At 38.8% G+C, this 21,434-nt stretch overlaps 1 protein-coding gene and 1 long non-coding RNA gene across 8 annotated transcripts in view; one reads left to right on the top strand and one right to left on the bottom strand.

Moving 5' to 3' along the window:
- Positions 1–21,434, top strand: part of grid2 (glutamate receptor, ionotropic, delta 2) — a 493,088-nt gene that overhangs the window by 390,249 nt on the left and 81,405 nt on the right. The window lies entirely within an intron of this gene.
- LOC148899092 (uncharacterized) lies at positions 11,190–17,816 on the bottom strand. The gene is made up of 3 exons (XR_016114852.1): positions 17,324–17,816; positions 17,134–17,173; positions 11,190–12,056 (listed from the first exon to the last, which is right to left on the bottom strand). It is a non-coding gene; the product is annotated as an uncharacterized LOC148899092 (long non-coding RNA).

The raw sequence follows: 21,434 nt of genomic DNA, 5'->3' as shown, positions 1-21,434 counted from the left end.
ACAACGCTTTGGAAATAACCCCCCCAAAAAACCAAGGGGGTGGTGTCCATCCCGAAAGCCTTTTCTGTCGATCCCATTGTCATTAATGTCTTAGAAAAAAACAGTAATCATTCAAATACCGTATTTTCCGGTATATAATGCGTACCTACCCAAAAGCCTTGATTTTCTTCAAAAGATGACATTGTGCCTTATACGCAGGTGCACCTTATATGTGAAGTAATATTGAGTCACAACAGGTGTCGCACTTTCTATCACCTGCCACGACTCCATTTCCCCCTGTCGAAGAAGTATTGCGTAACCCCAGCCTCGACTGTAGCGACTTATAATGTGGTTTACCTTATATTTCGAAAACTTTTATCTATTTATATTGGATATTGGATATTGGATATGCCTTTATTAGTCTCACAGTGGAGAAATTTACATTTCACAGCAGCAAAGTGATATATATCATATCATATCATATCAGTAGTATATATCATATTTGGAAGGTTTTTATTCATTGAAGGCACGCCTAATAGTCCGGTGCGCCTTATATATGTAAAAAGATTGAAAATACAGTGGGACCTTGGCTTACGAACTTAATTGGTTCCCAGAGATAGTGTGTAATGCGAAAAGTGTGTATCCCAAAAATTAATTTCCCATAGGAAACCATTAAAATGAGAATAATCCGTTCCCAGTTCCCCACAAAACATAACTTTTTACCTTCTAATTTTATACACAAAATATACCTTATTTTATGTATAATAAATTTGCTATAATATTATGATTAAAGAAATAAACTGTACTATATAATAAAGTCATTTTATTTACCTTCGTGATGGTCGTTAATGGCTTGATGGAATGGAGTGTCCGGTTTCCTCAGCATTAAACACTTGATGAGGAACATAGGCTTCTTTCACCATCTTGAGGAATGATCCCTTGTAGGTGCTTTCTCTGTGATAATGGTATCTAGTTCTTCATCAATTGTGATCTGTTTAGCTGGGTTGATAGCTTTTTGCATCAAATGTACTGATGACTTGCGCGGGTTATTTGTGGAGCCTGATTGATGGGATATTTTAACCTTCCAGACTCTGCTTTTGAACTATCAAAGTTGAAATGGGTCCAAATTTCACTGTTTTTTATCCATTTTCTCACTATTTCACTTTTGTTTTTTTTGTCAAGCTCTATCATCTCCCTTTCGTGTGTGTGTTTTCTCACTCTCTTTCTGTCTGCCTGTCTCTTTAATGTTTAACCCCCCCTAGACCCCGCCACTGCTAGGTTCTTGACCAATTATGTGGCTTTAACCGAAGACACCATTTTGTTTTTTGGAGAACGGCCTCACTCGCTCTCTGTCTGTAACCCTGTCCCCCACTGCTGCGTTCTTGACCAATCAAGTGGCTTTAACCGAAGACCGGGGGCGGGGAATCGAGGACAAAAACAATGGCCACCATTTTCTTGTTAGGAGAACGGGCTCATTCGCAAACGACACATCACTCATTGTGGCAGCTCCGTGTGTATCCTGAAAAATATTTCATATGCCAAGGTAAAATTTTCATAAATGTAATGTTCATAAACCAAAAAGTTCGTAAGCCAAGGGGTTCGTAAACCGAGGTTACACTGTACACCATTTATTAAGGTTGCGCCTTATACTCCGATGTGCCTTATACACGGAAGATATGGTATTTTCAAGTCCTTATCGATTTAACATGATTATAAAAACACCTCATTGATTTCATTTGTGTTAAGATCAAACAAAGAATATATTTTCTCCGTCATTGGGACACATTTCAAATTTGCTTGATGATTGTGGGCCAGCGTAGCATTTGAAGTTGCCAGTGGTGGACACTTTAAGAAAGTTTGCCTGCCCGTCATTCGTCATCCATCACCAACCTCTGGACATACTCAATTTGATTGGTTCTCGATCTGTCTGATCTATTTGACATAGAATCAAGGAAAACAATATTTTACTTCCTAAAGAGCAATTCCAGATTTTGAAATGAGCCACCAGAGACAGTGACTTGCATCATACTAAACAGTTTTTTTGTAATTCAAAAAATTGGACTTTTATATCATACAGACTTTTTCCACCAAGGTAAGCTGTGTTATGTAATCCGGATTTGGCACAGGAAGAAAGAATCAAAAGTAACAAGGCGAGTAGGAGTGCAAAAGAAGACGTGGTAGCATGTTCTTTTAATCGTCTCTTGTGTTCGGATAGTTCTCTGTCTCCCAGTGTGTGCTATCCCTCACTTCCTCTGTGCCGTTGTCCTGACTCAAACTGTTCATCTTGAACCTAAGTGGAAGAGTCACAAAGAAAACTCGTGTGTCGCGTTGAATAAGCGTCTCGCTAAATTTTCCCAGGCGTTTCTTTTTGTCTCGCTAAGTCACCGGCGAATCCTCTAGTTGGCAATGTGACCTGTGAGAAGGTAAGACCATGACCCTGATGTGTTGGTTTTACATAAGAAAGTATAATATACCTTGTAAATGTCCTTGACCGTTTTGTAAGGCGCTTTTAATGAAATGTATTATTATTATTATTATTATTATTATTATTATTATTATTATTATTATTATACAGAGTACATATGTGAAATTCTGATTTGATTGTTGTTCCACTCCAGTCCTCTAGGTGGGTGCAATGTGCATTGTGGCTGTTGAAAAACTGCCTTACATATATTTAAAAAAATATATATTTGAACAAGACATGTACCATAATGTAAATCATTTTAACATTGCTAAAGCCAGACAGCTAAATGTGACTTTTGTAAATTACTGAAACGTCTACGTGGCCTCATGATCTGTACTTTGGGGTGAGGACTTGCACAGTTTCCTTGTTTTCCATCTTGTTGTCGTGTAACGGTCCTCCGTTTTATCCTCTCGGTGTGCGAAAAACATTCAGATCCGTTCCATCATTACCTTTGCCTCCGCTGTGCTGAACTGCTGAGAGGCCAGCATTATCATCACTACTCTTTCATCTCTTAGTTTCTTCTTTTTATTCTTCTCTTGTCTCAAACTTCCAGAAATCCATCAACCCAATAGAGTTGTGGTGTTTCGCTGGCTTATAGTGGCTTTGCCATTGCTGTTCGCCCACGTTTTTTTTTCTCCAGCCATCCATCCCAGGGACAGGAAGTCTCTCAGCAGTATATTGCTTTGCACATGCTTCCGTTCTTTTCTCCTTAGCTTTCTCGTTTTCCTTTCTCTGGGTTCTCACGGTACATCACTCCCTCAGTGTCTTCGTCAGCATGTGTGAGTTCAAGCTATGTGTGGTCATCCAACATATGGAAATGTCTCAATTGAGCAACACTTAACTTTATTTTGATGGAAATTTGCTCATGGTGATTAGTACCTGTCTTTATTTTCTATTGTGTAATGTAATGATGATGAACTCGTAATGTGCAGTGGTGGATCTTGACTCAGGACTCCAATCTATTATTATTATGATTATTATTATTAGTAGTAGTAGTAGTAGTAATATTATTATTATTGTTGTTGCTGCTGTAGCTGTTATGATGATGATGATTATTATTATTGTTATTATTATTATTATATTTTATTGTTATTTTTAAAAAGTTCTTCAATATAAGTTTCAGTTTACTGACAAAGATATGCTGTTTATTAATAATGATGGAAAATGTTGGGGTAATTCGCTATACGAACATCTTTACACATCTTTTTGCATCGTTTTGTTTTTGTAACCCATCAGAAAACATCCACTATCTGGCTAAAAATGAGCATTGAGGATTGTGAAAACCCTTGAAAAAAAATTATATTTGAACACAAACGGTGCAGTAACACATGCAGACATAGAACAGTCTGTGCTATCTGTTAATCATTTTGTAAGTAGTATTTCGTTTTGGTACTTGCTACTCGGAATAGTTTTCAGTCATGAAATAGTATGTCTTGTCTGGTAATTTATTCTAAGTATTTAGCATGTAATGATGTTATTTGGCATAAAGTATTTTATATTCTGTAGTTAGTCATAGTATTAGGTATACCATATCATCATTTAGCAATCTGGTATTCATTCACAACAGTATTTTGTAACTGGTATGTAGGACTGTAATGGTATTGGAATGGTAATGGTAATGTGTATATCACTTTTGGTAAATTTCGCCTGGTCACATATTCATGATCTGGTAGTCATAATAAAAATAATACTTTTCATTTATACGTGCCTATCAAAAAAATATGTTTCATTTATCAGTGCCTATCATAACTCTGAAGGAGACTTTACAGTCATATTTGTATTTGTTATCTTGTATTGATATTAGGTGTCTGTTAATATTTTATATCTGCTAATCATAATCATTGGTAAATGGTGATTACGTCCATATGCTTTGATAGTATGTGGGATCTGATCAAGCTATTTATTTGGTGAATTTTCTATGTATCTGCTAAGTAAGCACGTGTTGCTATATAGCAAGCAAGGTGCAGGGAGATGCCCGTTGCTGCTCCAAAAAAAAAAAAGGCGCCATCATGAACATTATCACAACCAGTTACCAAACAATGACTAGAACATGCTACTAAGGGCCATTCACTGAAGTTTTTGCAATATTAATTCCTGAACATTGGCCATTACCCAGCATGCGTTCATTGCCTGTTCCAGCACGTCATCAATGTGTTGATTATCACTTGCTGCTAAAGTGCCTCCAGTATCCATCTTGAACGCGCAGTTATACTATTTTATGCAATTGTCTGCTGGTAAATTTGACAATAATCATCACTTTGGTACCAAAAGAAAGAGGATATTCTTGAAAAAGCAACAAGAAAATGCTATTGTCCATATTGTTTATATGTTATTTTCTGTTGTATAAGGTGTACTGGAGTATAAGGTGCAACCCCATTGAATGGTGTATTTTCAAACGTTTCCCATATATAAGGCACTTTCAGGCACACCGTCAAGGAATGAAAAAGGGTTTTCAAAATATCATATATAAATATATAAAAGTTTTCCGAATATCAGGCACACCACATTATAAGGCAATACAGTAGAGAATGGGGTTACGCACTACTTCTTCTACAGGGGGAAATGTAGTCGGTGGCTGCTGTCAGTAGTTGTGAGACCTGTTGTGGCTCAATATTACTTCGCATATAAGGCGCACCTGTGTATAAGGCGGAGGGTCATCTTTGGAAGAAATTCAAAGCTTTTGGGTGTGCCTTATACATCGGAAAATATGGTATTTAGTTCAGGCAGCTGGATTGCTGCGGGGGTATGACCTCTAACATCGGACACCATGGATTGCAAATCGGATCTTGGCAAGAGCAAATGGTAGCATCTATTTGAGGCCTATGCCATGACAGCTCCACACCTTTCCTACACACAGACACACACACACACACACACACACACACACACACACACACACACACACACACACACACACACACACACACACACATACATGTTTTTGCTGCATGGTGGGGATGAGCTGTGCGAATGGTAGCATTCGTTTGGGGCCTCTGACATGACAGCTTCACCCCCTTCCTACACACACATAAACACGCACGCACACACACACACACACACACACATTCTCTAATGGTATTTCATATCGATAAAACTTATGTTCGCTTTAGGCATTTGGTATTTGGTGACGGAACTGTATATGTACCTGGTAATGCTTTGTAATTTCTCCTGCTAGATGGTATTGAAGTGTAATTTTGCCATTATTTCACTTTGACCTTAAGCTTTGATTACTGCGGCAAGTTATCATTGACTTCACTCCACCGCTTTGTTTCTGCCAGAAGCGGAAGCATCTGTGAGGCGCACGAGTACCAGTTCACGACATTGATTATGGAAAGTCGCTTAAAAAAGGTATAGAAAGCAATTACCGCGCATGTTAGCTGGAAAGCGAGCCAGGTTTTTCTTTTCATAAGTCTGATTGCCTAATTCCATTGTGTCACATTTAATTAGACACTGAAAAAGCCTGCTCTACGTCTCCAGAGGGGGAGAAAAGACGTGAATGTGCAATTTAACTTGCAGTCATTAATGCATAAAAAAAGGTTTTTTTTCATGATTTAAAATTGGTCCAAAAATATTCCACACTTATTTTTTGGACTTTGTGTGGTGCATGTGTACCCCATCGAACGAAAAAAAAGCCCTGCAGTAAATGCACCAAGGCGCCTTGAAGTATCAATGAATGCCCTGTTTTAAAACTGTTTTTCATATCTTGGACACACCACATTAAAAGGCCTATAGAATAGAACCTACTCGAGTGGCTGCATTATGCATCCACTAGATGGAGTTAGATTATATGGAATACAATTCGGCTTTAATTATTCAGAGCTTTCACAACCGGTGCAGGTGTACTAAAGCAATTGACATACAATTTTAAATACTACATCCAAGAAATCACAAGATTGATCCATATAGAAGGGACATAATGTTCCCTGTGGGCTTTTCAGAAAATCGGATGTTTTTAGGTGCTCACTGGAGTGCGGAAAATGCAGTTAACATGGCCGAACTTGAAAATATGACAGTATTTTCGACATTGATTGAAAGTGAATCTGGATCTACACTCAGCCTAGCAGATCGTCGCAGAGGCCAGAGAAACCTACTAGCAGACTCTTATTATTTAAATTATTTCCTCGGTAGAATGTCTCACGCTCTCACAAACACAGGAAATCGGTTCATAACCAAAGTTTGACTTGGTCATTGAAGTTCCCATCTGATAGGTTCACAGGCACTTCCTAACATTTTGATGCAAGCTATTTAAAAAAGTAAAGAAATAAATAAATCACATTTGAATGAAGTCAATGTAATGTAATGGATCCATAGTGAAAGTTAAAATACCCATTTAGCACCCAAACTCTTTTGTTATACTTTGCATACCACTCTAAAATGTATTGTTCATCATAATTAAAGTTCTAAATTTACCCAAACAACAAATAACATTACCATGCATTGGGGAAGAAAAAAATTGCCGCACACAATGTCACTCAGACAGCAATTAAGAGTGTTGTTTGTTCAGGCTGCACTCGGCTTTGAAAGGCTGACCTTGACGGCATCCAAATGGAGAATAGAAAAGTCTGCTTGTTGTAGACGGGGAGACAAAAATATACGCCGTGATTGCTGCAGCTTTGGCGACTCCCAGGTGACAGATGCTGGGTCGAACACGATCCGCCAATTAAGCGCAGCTTCCGAGCTGTTGTCGCAACCTTACATTTTCATGGGATAGGGAAATTAACATTTGGACTTCAGCCTGACATAACTTCAAAAATGGAAGGTGCGGAATAACATTGACGAATGCTAACATCTGAATTTAAGGAGATTATTGATTAAATATATCCCAATATATCCAAAATTATCAGCAAAAATGTGTGTTAACTGTATCAGCGAATGCAAAGGGCACTATTAATGTTCATTTATTTCCTCAAAAAATATTACAAATCATGGTTTGCTAAAACTGAGCTGATCACAAGCCGCTAGTGACAAGAGAATACTGGCCAGAGCTAGCAGAGCTATTCAACATGAGTCTTAAAACGTAAAATATAGCTATATGCGGTGGAATCTTTGTAAAATACGCTCAGTAGGAGTCATTTGAAGCCATTTTACAAATTATGGACACGACTTGTCCGGAGACGTCGGTTGTCCTTTAAGGCTTATTTAGTTGAAAATTATATTTTATGGAGACCTATTCTCATTTTAATGGTTTCCTATGGGAAATTAATTTTTGGGATACACACTTTTCGCCTTACACACTCTGTCTGGGAAGCAATTAAGTTCGTAGACCAAGGCCCCATTGTACTTTGTTTTTCATTTGGCAGCCTGTCTTTTGGATGCACTAATTTTTGCCTTATAGTGATTATCGGTTAGAAATAAGTAGGAATCTTGTGTTGCCAAAGGACTCTGTAGTTTTTCAGAAACTCCTGCAATCTAAGGTACTGCTACTCTTCAGAATTGTTGGTTTAATTCCATATTCTTTCCTTTTGACATTTGTTAAAAGACCACTGAGGGTAACCACAGTTTGTGCGTGCTCTCCTGATATGTTTTGACTCCTTTTCTCTACCTTTGACGCTTGTTGGTATTAGTTTAGCCCAGGGGTCAGGAACCTATGGCTCGTGAGCCATATATGGCTCTTTTGATGATTGCATATGGCTCGCCGATAAATATTACATATTATAATACATATTGTCGTTTTTTTCGCCGTTCATTTCCCGTTGGGGCTGCAGTTGGCGGAAAGCGCAATTTTGATTGGATGACACTGACCTAGAATGGCTGAAAGCGCTATGTTGATTGGATGATAGTGGCCGTCATGTTGAAGCAGGTAAACGCCCCTTTAAATGAGCCCAACTTGTGCACTTCAGCCTGAATGCACCGGAGAATTAGAGGAGAGAAAATGTTCTGATTCTAATTTGCAATGAAACAATACCATCGATGAAACAGTCGAATGTCAGTGACATTTTAACAAGCCCGATGTTAAAGTTGGCATGAACATACTTCTGCGAGAAGTAGATTGCAGATAGCAAGTGTGGAAGCTTATGAGCCGTGTGCAGGCTGGCTAGCAGTAACTTCGCGTATGGACCGGCAAATTGAATTTCATTCCGATCGTTTTCCTGGATTTTTACCAAACACGAGAAACGGAAAACCATCCATGTTAACGGTGAGTACTATCACAAAGTTATTTTAAATAATACATTGTGATATTTTGTTGAAAAGGGGCCGCGCGTGTGTGTGTGCGCGCGTGCACGCGAGCGTTTGTATGTGCGCGCGCGCGTGTGTGTGGCTCTCGCTGAAAAACAGTTCTAAATATTTTACTTTTATGGCTCTCTTAGTCAAAAAGGTTCCCGACCCCTGGTTTAGCCCTATGCTGGAGGGTTCTGATAACTCCTCGTTTGTGTTTTAGAGGGTGGTTAGAATCGAAAAGTAAGTATTGGTCAGTGTGAGTGACCTTCCTAAAGACTTCTGTTTGTAGCGCTCTGTCCTCTTCTATAATTATTTTACAATCCAAAAAGGCCAGTTGGTATAGGCCCGAAACTACCAGTAAGACTTTAGTGCCACTTAGCAGTTTTTTTTTTTTTTTTTTTTTTTTTTTGTTTTTGACAACGATACTAGTGCAGCGTGTTCTACCGGAAACAAATTCCTTGTGTGTTCTACATACTTGGCAATAAAGATGATTCTGATTCTGATTCTGATTCTGACGAAGCTTCTTGGACAAGAGGCAAAACGTCCGACATCTTCAAAGAAGTACAGATGACGGCTGAAGAAACATTTTCATCATGTAGAAAGGTCGGTCAGTTATTTCGTAGCTAATGGTAGCCACTAGTGGACTTGTAGTAAATCACACCACACTTTTTTTTCAGTCTGGATTGATTCAAATGTAGCACTACTGAAGGCCTAGCGATGAAATCCACAGCCAGCTACTGGAGCTAAATGTACTTGGCATCACGCTGTCATACTTTTTTCTTGACTGCAAGAAAGCCGTTGTCATTGTCTCCAATTGGCTATGACTACTTCCTAGTTGGAAAGTTCACCGTGTTTTTTTTGGGGGGTTGTTGCTGGAAATAAATTATTTTCAAGTTGGGCCCTTTGGGATACAACATCATGGACGGGAGAAAGTGTATAATTGAAAACAGGCACCGCAGTGTTTAAACTCGGCCATGAAGTCTAATAGACCATTTTCTTCTTTGTCGGCGAGGCCCAACTTTTGCCGCCCTCTAGGAAACAAAATGCATGGCTACACATATAAAAAAATGTCACATTCACCATTGAGACACACACGCACACACACACACACGCGCGCACACACAACCTTGAGTGTCTCTGTTGGCTCTTGTGCCTCTTATATTATTCACAAATTGTATTGATCCATACACTTGTAGAAGAGCCTGTAAATAAGGGCAAGAATTTTTGCTGACTTTGTCACGTTTGTGTCGTGTGCGAGTGTAAAAAGTCAGACTGAAGTGCTGATGAAGCCAGCAGGAAAAAAATCTTTCCAATGTCACCAGGGGTCCTTTTGTTCAATGAGCTGAATTATATTATCCAACAGATCAAGCATTTGAGCAAAAAAGTAGATGTTGTTCAGGAAACCTTATCACCTATCAGAAGTGCTGGAAAATGTGATTTTTACTGCATCAAAACACACCTAGCGACCTTAAGGAAAAAAATTACTTATTATTCGGGAATTGAAAATACTGTATGACGTGGAGCGCCATTCCGAAATTTTTTTGTGGTTTGTTTGTTCTTGCGGGGAGTACCGATAAAGTGCTGGTCAGACGCCTAACAATGTTTTTTTTATAATAATAATAATAATAATAATAATAAAAATACATTTCATATATTTTTCCCTTCCACGACGGGCCATCATTTCCCTTTTGTACAGCCGCACGTATTTCAAGTTCAGATAACTTCAGACCCAAATACATTTGGGGGATTCGTTTGTAAAGCAAATTGTTAGTTTTCATTTCAGTTTTTCATACATTAACTCATTCAATGCCATTCACAAATTTATTCAGATATTGAAAATATGACGGAGAGCGGTATTCACCAATTTGTTCATGTTTTCTTTTTTGTTTTTTTGTTTTTTTGTTTCATGCTTGGGTGCCGACAAAGCGCTGGTCAGACCTCTGGCAATGTTATTCTCTTCCACGAGGGGGCAGCATTTGTCCATGTTAAGGCTTTGTTAAAGCTTCAGCTGTTGTTAAAGCGCTATATAAATCAATGTGTATTGCCCTCATACAACTCCCGACCCATATGATTTAGGAATTAACTATTTTTTTCTGATGAAAGAAGAGACTCCAAGGTTTCTTATGATGGATTGAATGTTTATGTAGTCCTAAAACTCAATATTCTGTGGCTCCTTGAATTTCAGTGAAAATGACAAAAACCCTGGCACTGGAGTGGACACATTTGTGCACGTCTGGCAATGAATGAGTTAAAATGCAACATAAAAATCAACAATTTTTTTCGTGTATTATTTTTGACACGATGACCGCAGCTTGCTTTTGGTCTCTTAAACTTGAAAAATGCTATCAGCTCTCAGAAAAAGGTCGACCAATTGGCCAACCTGAATGACAGATAGCATTTTGAGTGAACTGCTTTCATTGTGGCAGTTGTACACAGTAAATACTATGTTTCATTCACCTATAGTTTAAGCCCTAAAACTTTAAACTAAATATATAAACAATGATATAGACACTTATAGACACAAACATTCAATGATTATATTTTGCTCAACCGCTTTATTTAAAATGAAGTAAATTCAACACACCATGTTTTCTGTGTACTATTTTTGGTCAATAAATCAAACATTGGACGTAGCGGAAATCATTGCCAACCAAATCATAGGTACCTGGGTGCTAAAAAACAAAGACTTGGGCATTCAGGCTCTATCATAAATAATTTGAGGATAAACGTTGAGTTACAATGTGGTTGTTTATCACCTTGAATTTTCCATCTACGCACACACACGGCCTCACACTCCCAGTGTGTGTGTGTGTGTTTTTTTTCTATCAGCAACCGCCATACTTTCCCCATTGGAGTCTGAACGCCACTTGCCCACCTTCCCTTCTTTCGTTGGAAGAAAGGAAAAAGCTCTCTCAGGCTAGAAAAAGCAGCCAATTTTAATGAAGTGATGATGCAGCAAGATGACTAGAGTGCCGCTAAAGGGTGCACACCCATATACACACCCATGTTTTTTTTTCATGCAACAATTCACATTTTGTCAAAGTGACCGCAAATTTGATAAATATGAAAAACACATGTGTTGTATACACACACGCACACATACACGCACACACACGCACACATGCGCACACACACACACACACACACACACACACACACACACACACACACACACACACACACACACACACACACACACACACACATTTGGCTGCCGATGGGCAAGCACATTGTGGAGTGTATCTCAGGGAATACAGTGTTTTCAATGTTTTTTATTTCATTCATCTGAAAGCGAGCCAGCTCCGATTAGAGACTACAGAGCCCCCATTTCAACACCCAGGGGTCAACGTGTGCAATTTTAATTCCTATTTGCAGCCCCTCCTCTCCATCCTCTTTTTCCCCATTTGAAATTCATATCCCTCTTCCACACGCGGCGCTTCTGATCATGTTGACTCTGCAAAGATGAAGTCGGGAGATTAACCATGTTAGACTCATGAACTGAACTGAGCTAATTCAACTACATCTCAACATAGCATAGTTGTTAGAACGAACATAGTGTTAAAACGGTCTTACTTCTTGTAATAAATAATTTTAATCAAAGACAGGGTGGGGACACTGCTAAAGCAATGTAGCACTGTATTAAAACAGTTTAATGCTTTATGTAAAAAAATAAAATCATCCACTATAGAACCCATTAAGTCCATTCATACCACAATTGCAGCTCTTCTTTTTTTTCACTTGGCAGTCATCTACGTCTCCAAAAATGTGGACAGAGGGTGTAGGTGCCCAGCCAACATTTTAGCTACTTGTTTTCTTTTCTTTTTTTTTAACATCTGTGTTGTTTGGATTGGATTGGATTTACCTTTATTAGTCTCGCTGTGGAGAAATTTACATTTCACGGCAGCAAAGTTATGAAAGGAAGAGGATAGGCAAGAAATAAGTAGAAAAACAAAATACAGGAGATGCTGGAAAGGTAGCCACTCTTGCAACGCCATTCACGGAGATGATTTGTATGAATTAGAATCAGAAATCCTATAATAGTCCCGCAATGGGGAACTTTGCAATCTACAGCAGCAAAATTGAAAGGAGTGTGGGTGAAAAGATAAAAACAAAGTACAGTATTCGATGCAAAATAGAAATGTCAGAAGACTGAAATGTATAACCGCGCAAAAATGTTTCATAAAAAGAACTGTACAGAGTGGGAGTATAAAAAGCATATTTGACATATGTAACTGTATTGTTTGTTTTATATCATTGTTATTATTTAGTGGTTTGGTTTTCCTCACCACATGATCAAATGTATTGTGCTATTTTTCCCTTTCCTCACACTAAAATGGATGATCTGTTTGCTGCTCACTTTCATGGAGGCGTCCTTAAATGTTTCTTTCTCCATTATCTAAAATGATTGAACAGCTTCCCCGCTGGCCCGCAACTCTGCTTATGACTCCAATGTGTGTGTGTACGTGTGTGTGTGCATGTATGTGGGTGTGTGTGTTACTGTGAAATGCAGCTGTACAATTGATGGCAATAGTGCATTCTATAATTCTGTAATGAATACCAAAAGTGTGAATCTTTCAAAAGAAAGGATATTTTACATAGTAAGCTCACGGAATGCAGTACTGTATTCTCCGGTGTGTAAGGCACACCCGAAAGCCTTCATTTTCTTCCAAAGATGACCCAGCGGGTGATACGCAGGCTTATTGTCAACGGAGTTGTTGAGTCACAACAATTCTCGTAACGACTCTCAGCAGCCACGGCTCCATTTCCTCCGGGAGAAGAAGTTGTGCATAACCCCATCCAATACTGTGGCGCCTTATATTTGGAAAACGTTTCTATATTTATATATTATACTTGGAAACCCCTTTTTTAATTCATTGAAGTTGCCCCTTATAGTCCAGCGCACCTTATATATGGAAAACGTTTGAAAATACTTAATCCATTGGGGGTGCACCTTATACTCCGGTCCGCCTTATGCACTGGAAAATATGATATTTAAGATTTTCTGCTCACAAGACAACCTGCTGTGCAAATTGTACAAATAGTGTTTCACAAACTTTGTCACAAACTAGCGATGCATCAGAAACGAGGCACCAATTTCATTCATTGAAATTTGTATTTTAAGGGTGTAGGATTGTTATTATTATTGATCAAAAATCTTGAAAATCAGAAGGGGTACACAACAACAAAAATATCACCTTTTATTGGGAAAAGTGTGGAAGTTGGAATACCCCAAACCCAAGGCGTGCGACACCTCCTGTTTAACTCATTCACTGCCAGACGATGTGCAAATGTGTCCACTCCAGTGTCAGAGTTTCTGTGATTTTCACTCAAATTCCTGAAGTCACAGTATACAAGTACATGTATTGAGTTTTAGGAACAAAAAATTATTTCGAGCTTACTTGGTTGAAGAGTTATCTGCATAGAAAGTGGGGGTGGCTGTATAAAAGGTAAATGATGCCAAAGGTCTGACCGAAGCAAGAAAAAACAAATCCCGAACAAATTCAGGAATGGCGCTCCATGTCGTGCTTTTCAATTACCAAATAAATTCGGGAATGGCAGTGAATGAGTTAAATGATTGCAACGTTGACTTGACCGAAATGTCCAGTTACTATTTTTAAGGCATTTATGAGTTCATTTTTTTTTTTACTAACGCACTAAATTAGACCACGTGCTGGTTGAAGATATACTGATAGGAGTTTTTGTGAACCAAAAAAAAAGATTTCAGGGCTTATCGGTGGTGAAAATATTAAAAATATATAGACAGTATAACAAAAATGTTCTGAAGCACAACCAAAAGATTGAGGATGGATGCTTCACACATTTTCTAACTACTGTCACACTTTTTTGTCATCTTTTCCCAACCTTGCAGTCACGTGCAGTCAGGGGAGCCAGGTGAGGCTATGAAATATCAAATGACAAAATAAATTAAACAGTTATAGTTATTTAGTGATTGGTACTTTCGTTCTTTTCCATTTAACTTCACCATTTTTTGATTTTTTTTCAAAATCGCTGAATTTCCACATTTACCGTTCAAATACTAAGTGGAGATGAGGCAGCAGCCGGCTGAGCCTTACCACAGATTGCCCAATCACTATGCTAACTGTGCTGGCTTGCTCTGCAGTGAGATCGCATTGCTGTCCCTCTGCATATCGCTATTCAATTGTTCAAAAGCTTTTAGTATATGAACTAAATGTCTACAGTTTAGCTGGTGTTTATAATGTACAGTCACTGTACATTACAAACACTTTACTACAGTGTTTTATTTTTATCAAAACTGTGTGCAGAGGTGTAGCACACAGTTCTCCTGCCTCCTGACAGGGGGTAATGGAGTCGGTGACTGCTGACAGTAGTTTCGAGAACTGTTGTGACTCAATATTACTTCGCATATAAGGTGCACATGCATATAAGGCGCAAGGTCATCTTTTGAAGTAGATTAAGGCTTATTGGTGCGCCTTACACACCGGAAAATTTGGTAGTCCTCTTGGTCATTTTTTTCCCCTAATCATGACCGCATATCACTTTGCTATGCATGTTGTCATACCAATCCGTGCACCAATTACGCTGCATGTCATCAGCGAGTCGTGTGATGATGGCAGTGCATGTGATCATCATGAACCCATCAAAGTACGTATTAAATGTTGATGCCACCGTGGCAGGTCCTTATACATTGTGCTTGAAGTAAAGATCAAGTAACAATAAGTGGCCTCAGACGTGTTTGATATTTTTTTTATTATGGTTGACGTTGCATTGCCTTTAAATGGATCACAATAGTCACAGTGTCAATGTTTGATTTTGATTAGTTTGATTAGTTTTTAATATTTCATTCAATTTGCTGATTACATGAAACATCCATCATTCCATTCATTTTCCAAATTGCGTATTAGTCTGAATAATATTTTTTATTCAGCCTAGCTGTGGTGTCAACCTTTTACCTGGTACATGCTAATACAGTAAAGTCTCGTTATATCGATATTCAAGGGATTCCGAAAAAATATCGATATAACCGGGACTATCGATATATCCGACCCTGTTTGCATGTAATTTTGTCCGTGCGTGCATAGAAATAATATCGATATAACCGGGACTATCGATATATCCGATATCGATATAACGAGACTTTACTGTATTTTATTTGTCAATGCATTATTTTTTTTTAAAGAAAATATGTTTGATGGTTTTCAAAGTAGACGGCGCCGTGGTCAACTGATTAGCAGGCTGGCATCACAGTGTGAAAATCCAATATACAATTCTGGGCCTCCGCCTTCCTTTGTGGCATTTGCATATTCTTCCATTACCTGTGTGGGTGGATTTTCTCCGGGGACTTCCTCCCACATTCCAATGGTGGGTTTATGGAACATTTTAAATTGCCCTTAACTCATTCACTGCCAGACGATGTGCAAAATATGTTCACTCCAGTGCCGGTGTTTATGTCCTTTTCACTCAAATTTGAAGACCCACAGAATATTGAGTTTTAGGACTACATGAACGTTCAATGCAGCGTAAGAAATCTTAGACTCTCTTCTTTCATCATAAAAACGAGTTAATTCCTAAGTTACATGGGTCTGTTGTTATCTGAGCTTGAAATGGGGGTGGCTGTAAAAAATACAATAAAATACATACGTATTTATATAGCGCTTTAACAACAGCTGAAGCTGTAACAATGCACTAACATGGACAAAAGGCACATGATGCCCCCTTGTTGCAGTGAAAAACATTGCCAGAGGTCTGACCAACGCTTTATCGGCACCCCCAGCTAGAAAAAAAAAGACCTGTACAAATTGGGGACTGGCGCTTCACGTCATGCTTTTTCATTTCAACATTTAGCTTGTAGTAGACGTGCACATTCCACCATGACATCCCTGATCTACTGCTGATCTATGCTTTGATCCTCTCCTCTTTCATCTAGAACTGCTTCATGTCACAAAAATGGTACAGCAAGTACTTTGCTGCTGTTAAATGTAAATTTCTCGACTGCGAGACGAATAAAGGTACATCCAATCCAATTTCTGAATAAATTCGGGAAGGGAAGTGAATGAGTTAAGTGCAATTATATTAACAACAAAAGGGAAAAGTTGGCTGTCAACGTCATTCATGATCCTGGTTCAAGTTTTGATATTTCCATGCACTTAGATATGATATGGTTTGCGAAATGAGCCAAACTGTTCCAAAATGAAGTCAAGCAAAGGTTGCATCAGTGTGTAGCAAAATTGCTGTCTCCCCCAAAAGGGCAGCGGTATCAGCTCGACATCTTCCAACTCTTCCAAGAAGGCCTAATGAAGCACTCTCGTCATCTCTCAGCCAAGAATAACAGCATAGAGAGGTGCCATCACTTTTTGGGCATCATGGGGGTAGATTAAAAAATATAAAAATATTACAGCGCTTTTGATGGTAGAGGGTTGTGTCCTTCGTGTAGGCGATATTGGAAAAAGAAAGTATAATCCCTGTGCTTTTTCGACATTTCAGTTATAGAATCTACACACGAATACTTTAGGTGCACAAACAGCTGTCGAAAGAAGAACGCAAATACTTGCCAGTTGATGATCATGATGTATCCCAACGGACATCAGTTTCCTGCCAAAATTGCAGAAATCATTTCAGGATAAATACCTTAAAAGACATTTTGGGGACTTTGATGAAGACACTAAATAATGTTTTTTAGTTAGTTGATAAAATATAAAGATATATATTCTCCAAGCTTACTATGACGTTTTAAGAATTCACCTTGGAATTGAAGCGCAGGTATGAGATGATGAGCGAAGTTGTGAGTTGACACTGGAGCCGGACTTTCAACGACTTCCTACAGAGAGGCCTCCTTCCGGGAGAGGCTTGTGTCACCTTCTTTGGATTTTGTCCTTGATACCGTTTGTGATGGGAGGGTGCTGCTGTTTTGGTTTGGAGTAGAGTTCAAATCCATTAATGCAGCGTTGCCCAAGGCACGCCACCAGACTAAAATGTTTGAGAGAGAAAGAGACAAAGAGAGACCCAGAGAGAGAGAGAAAGAGAGAGGGGGGTGAGAGAGATAGACAGAGTGACAGAGTGAGACTGACAGAGAGAGGGAGGGAGTGGGAGAGAAGAGGTTGACAGGGAGAGAGGTAGAGTGACAGAACGAGAGACAGGGAGACAGAGACACAGAGACAGATTGAGATTGTGAGTGTACATGTGTGCACGAGAGAGTGACAGAGAGAGGGAGAGAGAGAGTAACAGAGTGAGAGTGACAGGGAGAGAGTGACAGAGCGGCAGAGAGACAGAGAGAGAGAGAGAGAGAGAGAGAGAGAGAGAGAGAGAGAGAGAGAGAGAGAGAGAGAGAGAGAGAGAGAGAGAGAGAGAGAGAGAGAGAGAAAGAAAGACACAATCATGATTATCTTGTCTCAATAATACTCACAAAATGTGTGAAATCTGGACCCGTTTGGTGAAACACAAAGCTACTGTCGGATGTGTGACAATAGGAGGTTACACTGCTTAATTACTTCTGCCATCTAGTGGAAGAGCATTTACTTTTTCATTGCAGCCATCGAAAGATATAAGAAGATGCATTGAATAAATAATGAATCCTTTTCAGAGCAGTTAAAGGGGGGCATTTTGATGTTTTGAAACATGGCCACACTCAATTGCAAGCATGCGCATGAAAGTACACACACACACACACACACAAAACCACACAAAGATTTTTAGGGGAAAATCATCCCCGTGAAGACGCATTCAAATGTTATTTTTCATTATGATTTCAAAACATGTCCTGTTGCCATTCAGCCTTGCAATGTTGTCCTGAACAACCGGCAGTCTAACTTTCCTTAGCGGGATTGTTTACTTCGGCTTAGCTGTAAAACTTTAAAAGGATTTGGACAGCTCTCGACAAAACAAAGGTAACAGCGCACCATGCCATCATGAATAAGTCATACAACCAATGTAGCCACCGTGGCTGTGAAGGGCGTATTTTCAAGAATGTTCTGACATTGCACGTGGTTTGCACATTTTTGGTCAGAGTCTGAGACTTAAATTGAAGTGATGGTCAAATCTAGCTTGGAAATTGAAAATTGTAAATTCCCTCTTTCAGTGAAAGTAGATAATGATCTCTTTAGCAAAGTTGGCATTTTGGTTGGAATCACATTCAAGAGGCCATATTCATTTGGCCGTTCAGCCTCGCAGTGTTTTTTTTTACATGAAAATGCCACTCTTATTTCAACACATACTAACCCAAATGCAGTATAAAATAGCTCGAGCCAAAGGGTGTGGTTATTGCTCTTGCTTGAAATCAGGGACAATGCAGTGAGTGAATGCTTTTTAATATTGCATGCTGCTCTAAGAGTAGCTTAGCATACCTTCATTTTTTTTCTCAATATGCAGACGCAGACGTTCCCAGATGTATTACATATTTTATCAAATTCGCTCATGTAGCCTGAAAATCAACATGAAAATTGTTCCTCAATGCAACACAATGGCTGTTCTCTGCTTTAATTCCACGGGTCCTGTCTAAGTATTTTCAGAATCTGAAAAAACAAATCACAATTGTAATGTATTCTCTACAGCTGGAACCGGTCCCAAAAGTTATGTTATAGACACAATTCAAATCGGAGGAGCATAAGTCACGGCTTTGCATACATTTCAATGTAATGGGGAAAGGAAAAAAAGTTTGTCTGCAAGCTTGGGGAAAAGATTCCGATTCCTATTGGCCTTTCATATCATCATTTCTCATGAATATAACATGCCAGAGCTTAAAATAAAATAAAATAAAATAACAGTCCCAACAGTCAAAGACTGGGTTAAGGTGGTCGATGAAATTTACAAAATGGAAAAGCTTCCATTCATTGTCTGAGCCAAGCGAGAGAAATTTGAAAGACAATGGGATACCTTGAAAAAAATATTTACGCCAACGTAAGTGCTTGTAAAGATAGTTATGTAACCCTATTGACCACAATCCACTCAAACTGGTTGAATTGTGTTTTTTTTCTTTTTTCTTTTATTTTTCTTCTCATATGGCACAATGAACAGGACATTGCATGTGTTGAAGTGCAAGAATTGTAAAACGTTTTATCAAGATGGTTATGTCATGTACCGTATGCACCTATGTCCGGAACAGATGGTGTTCAATGTACGTAAACATGTGGCCATGTTTTCCGTTTTCTAACTGTTTAAAAAAAAGCAATCAAAAGTTTAATAACAAAAAATATAAAATACATATTCAATACAATACAATAAAATAAAACATAAGTTGCTCATTTCATTAAAAAACATCAGAACAAGTTACAATTGAAGACAATATATATTTCTTTATTTTTTTCTATTTTGCAGCTCCTCCACGGAACATTCTGTTTGCCGTATTTTCCAGTGTATAAGGCTCACCGGAATATAAGGCGCAAGCCCAATGAATGGTTTCTTTTCAAACTTTTTCCATATATAAAGCGGACCGGACTATTAGTCGCACCGTCAAAAAATGAAAAAAGTTTTCCAAATATAATATCTAAATGAATAACGTTTTACAAATATAAGGCACACCACATTATAAGGTGTTACAATAGAGGCTGGGGTTACGCACTTCTACAGGGGGTAATGGAGTTGGTAGCTGCTGACTGTAGTTGCGAGACATCTTGTAGCTCATATTACTTGACATGTAAGGCGCACCTGTGAATAAGGCTTTTCGGTACACCTTATACAGCGGAAAATACTGTACATTTTGTGGAGTACTGTTATGGCACTTTATGTTCAGTTAACAAAAGACTAAAAATGTACTGTAAGTTTGCTTCGTGGTAAACTCTCACCTGTGATGTGCTCATTGAAGACTATTGATATGTTTGCTCAGTCAGTAGCACTTCTCAAGGACGGCACAAAACTGCTTTACAGCATGCTATTTCAGTGCATGAATTAGCCTGGGGGGCAAAAAAACAACTCAATCAAATTTTGAATGTTATTAAGACACCATGTTTGTGTTAATTTCACTCCAAATTTTTAACAAAAAACAACGTACACAACGCTGTAGAGACGTCTGTGTAAGCTCTCAGTCGTACAGGAGTGGTCCATTGATGAGAAGGTTTCTTCAGCGGTCATCTGTACAAATTTGAAGGTTTCGGACGTTTCGCCTCCTATCCAAGAGGCTTCGTCAGCGAACCAAAGTCCGACTGGTCGTATCGGCCCTATTTATATTTATATATCCCTAATGTCCAGACATGGCGGCGCCGGACACAGCTATGATAGGTCCCTACTCTCAGGAGGAGCTGTGTCCGGCGCCGCCATGTCTGGACATTAGGGATATATAAATATAAATAGGGCCGATAGATCTTGAAAAAAACTTATCATGGCTTGAATATGGAGGAGAAAAACTGGGCAAAATCCTACGATATGCTACAATTCAATGTGGGTATCAGGAACGTATTGAGGAATTGTCGACTTGAATAAACTACTTGGTCTTTATTTTATTATTATTATTATTATTAATTGGTCAATCGGGCCCTATTGGCAGATGAAAACTAACCATGTCAGGATTTTTTTAATTAATTATCTATTTGTGTTTCATATAACCCTAGACATGCTAAGCACAATAGCAAATAGCCATGTGGATACAGTAGATGGAAAAATGACTAGCATCCTACTGTCTGTATAGATAGATCAATATTAGCGTTGATGCGGGCGCGAAATACATGTGGAAAGAAGTGAGATGCATCTTCCGATGCGTACGTCATTTGTAATATCAGATGTCAAATGGCGGTAACATAAAAGCTTACAGATAGAAGTGTGTGAAGTGGCTGCAAAGCAGCACATATCTTAGCGCCCTCGAGCTCGTACTGAAACGAGATGTCAGTAACAAATGAATTGGCGGGGAGAGCGAGATACTGTGATG

The sequence above is a fragment of the Hippocampus bargibanti genome, linkage group LG04 (genome assembly GCF_051943395.1).
Source record: "Hippocampus bargibanti isolate YZ-2025 linkage group LG04, ASM5194339v1, whole genome shotgun sequence".
Classification (NCBI taxonomy): domain Eukaryota; kingdom Metazoa; phylum Chordata; class Actinopteri; order Syngnathiformes; family Syngnathidae; genus Hippocampus; species Hippocampus bargibanti.
This window is presented reverse-complemented; position numbering and strand designations above follow the sequence as displayed.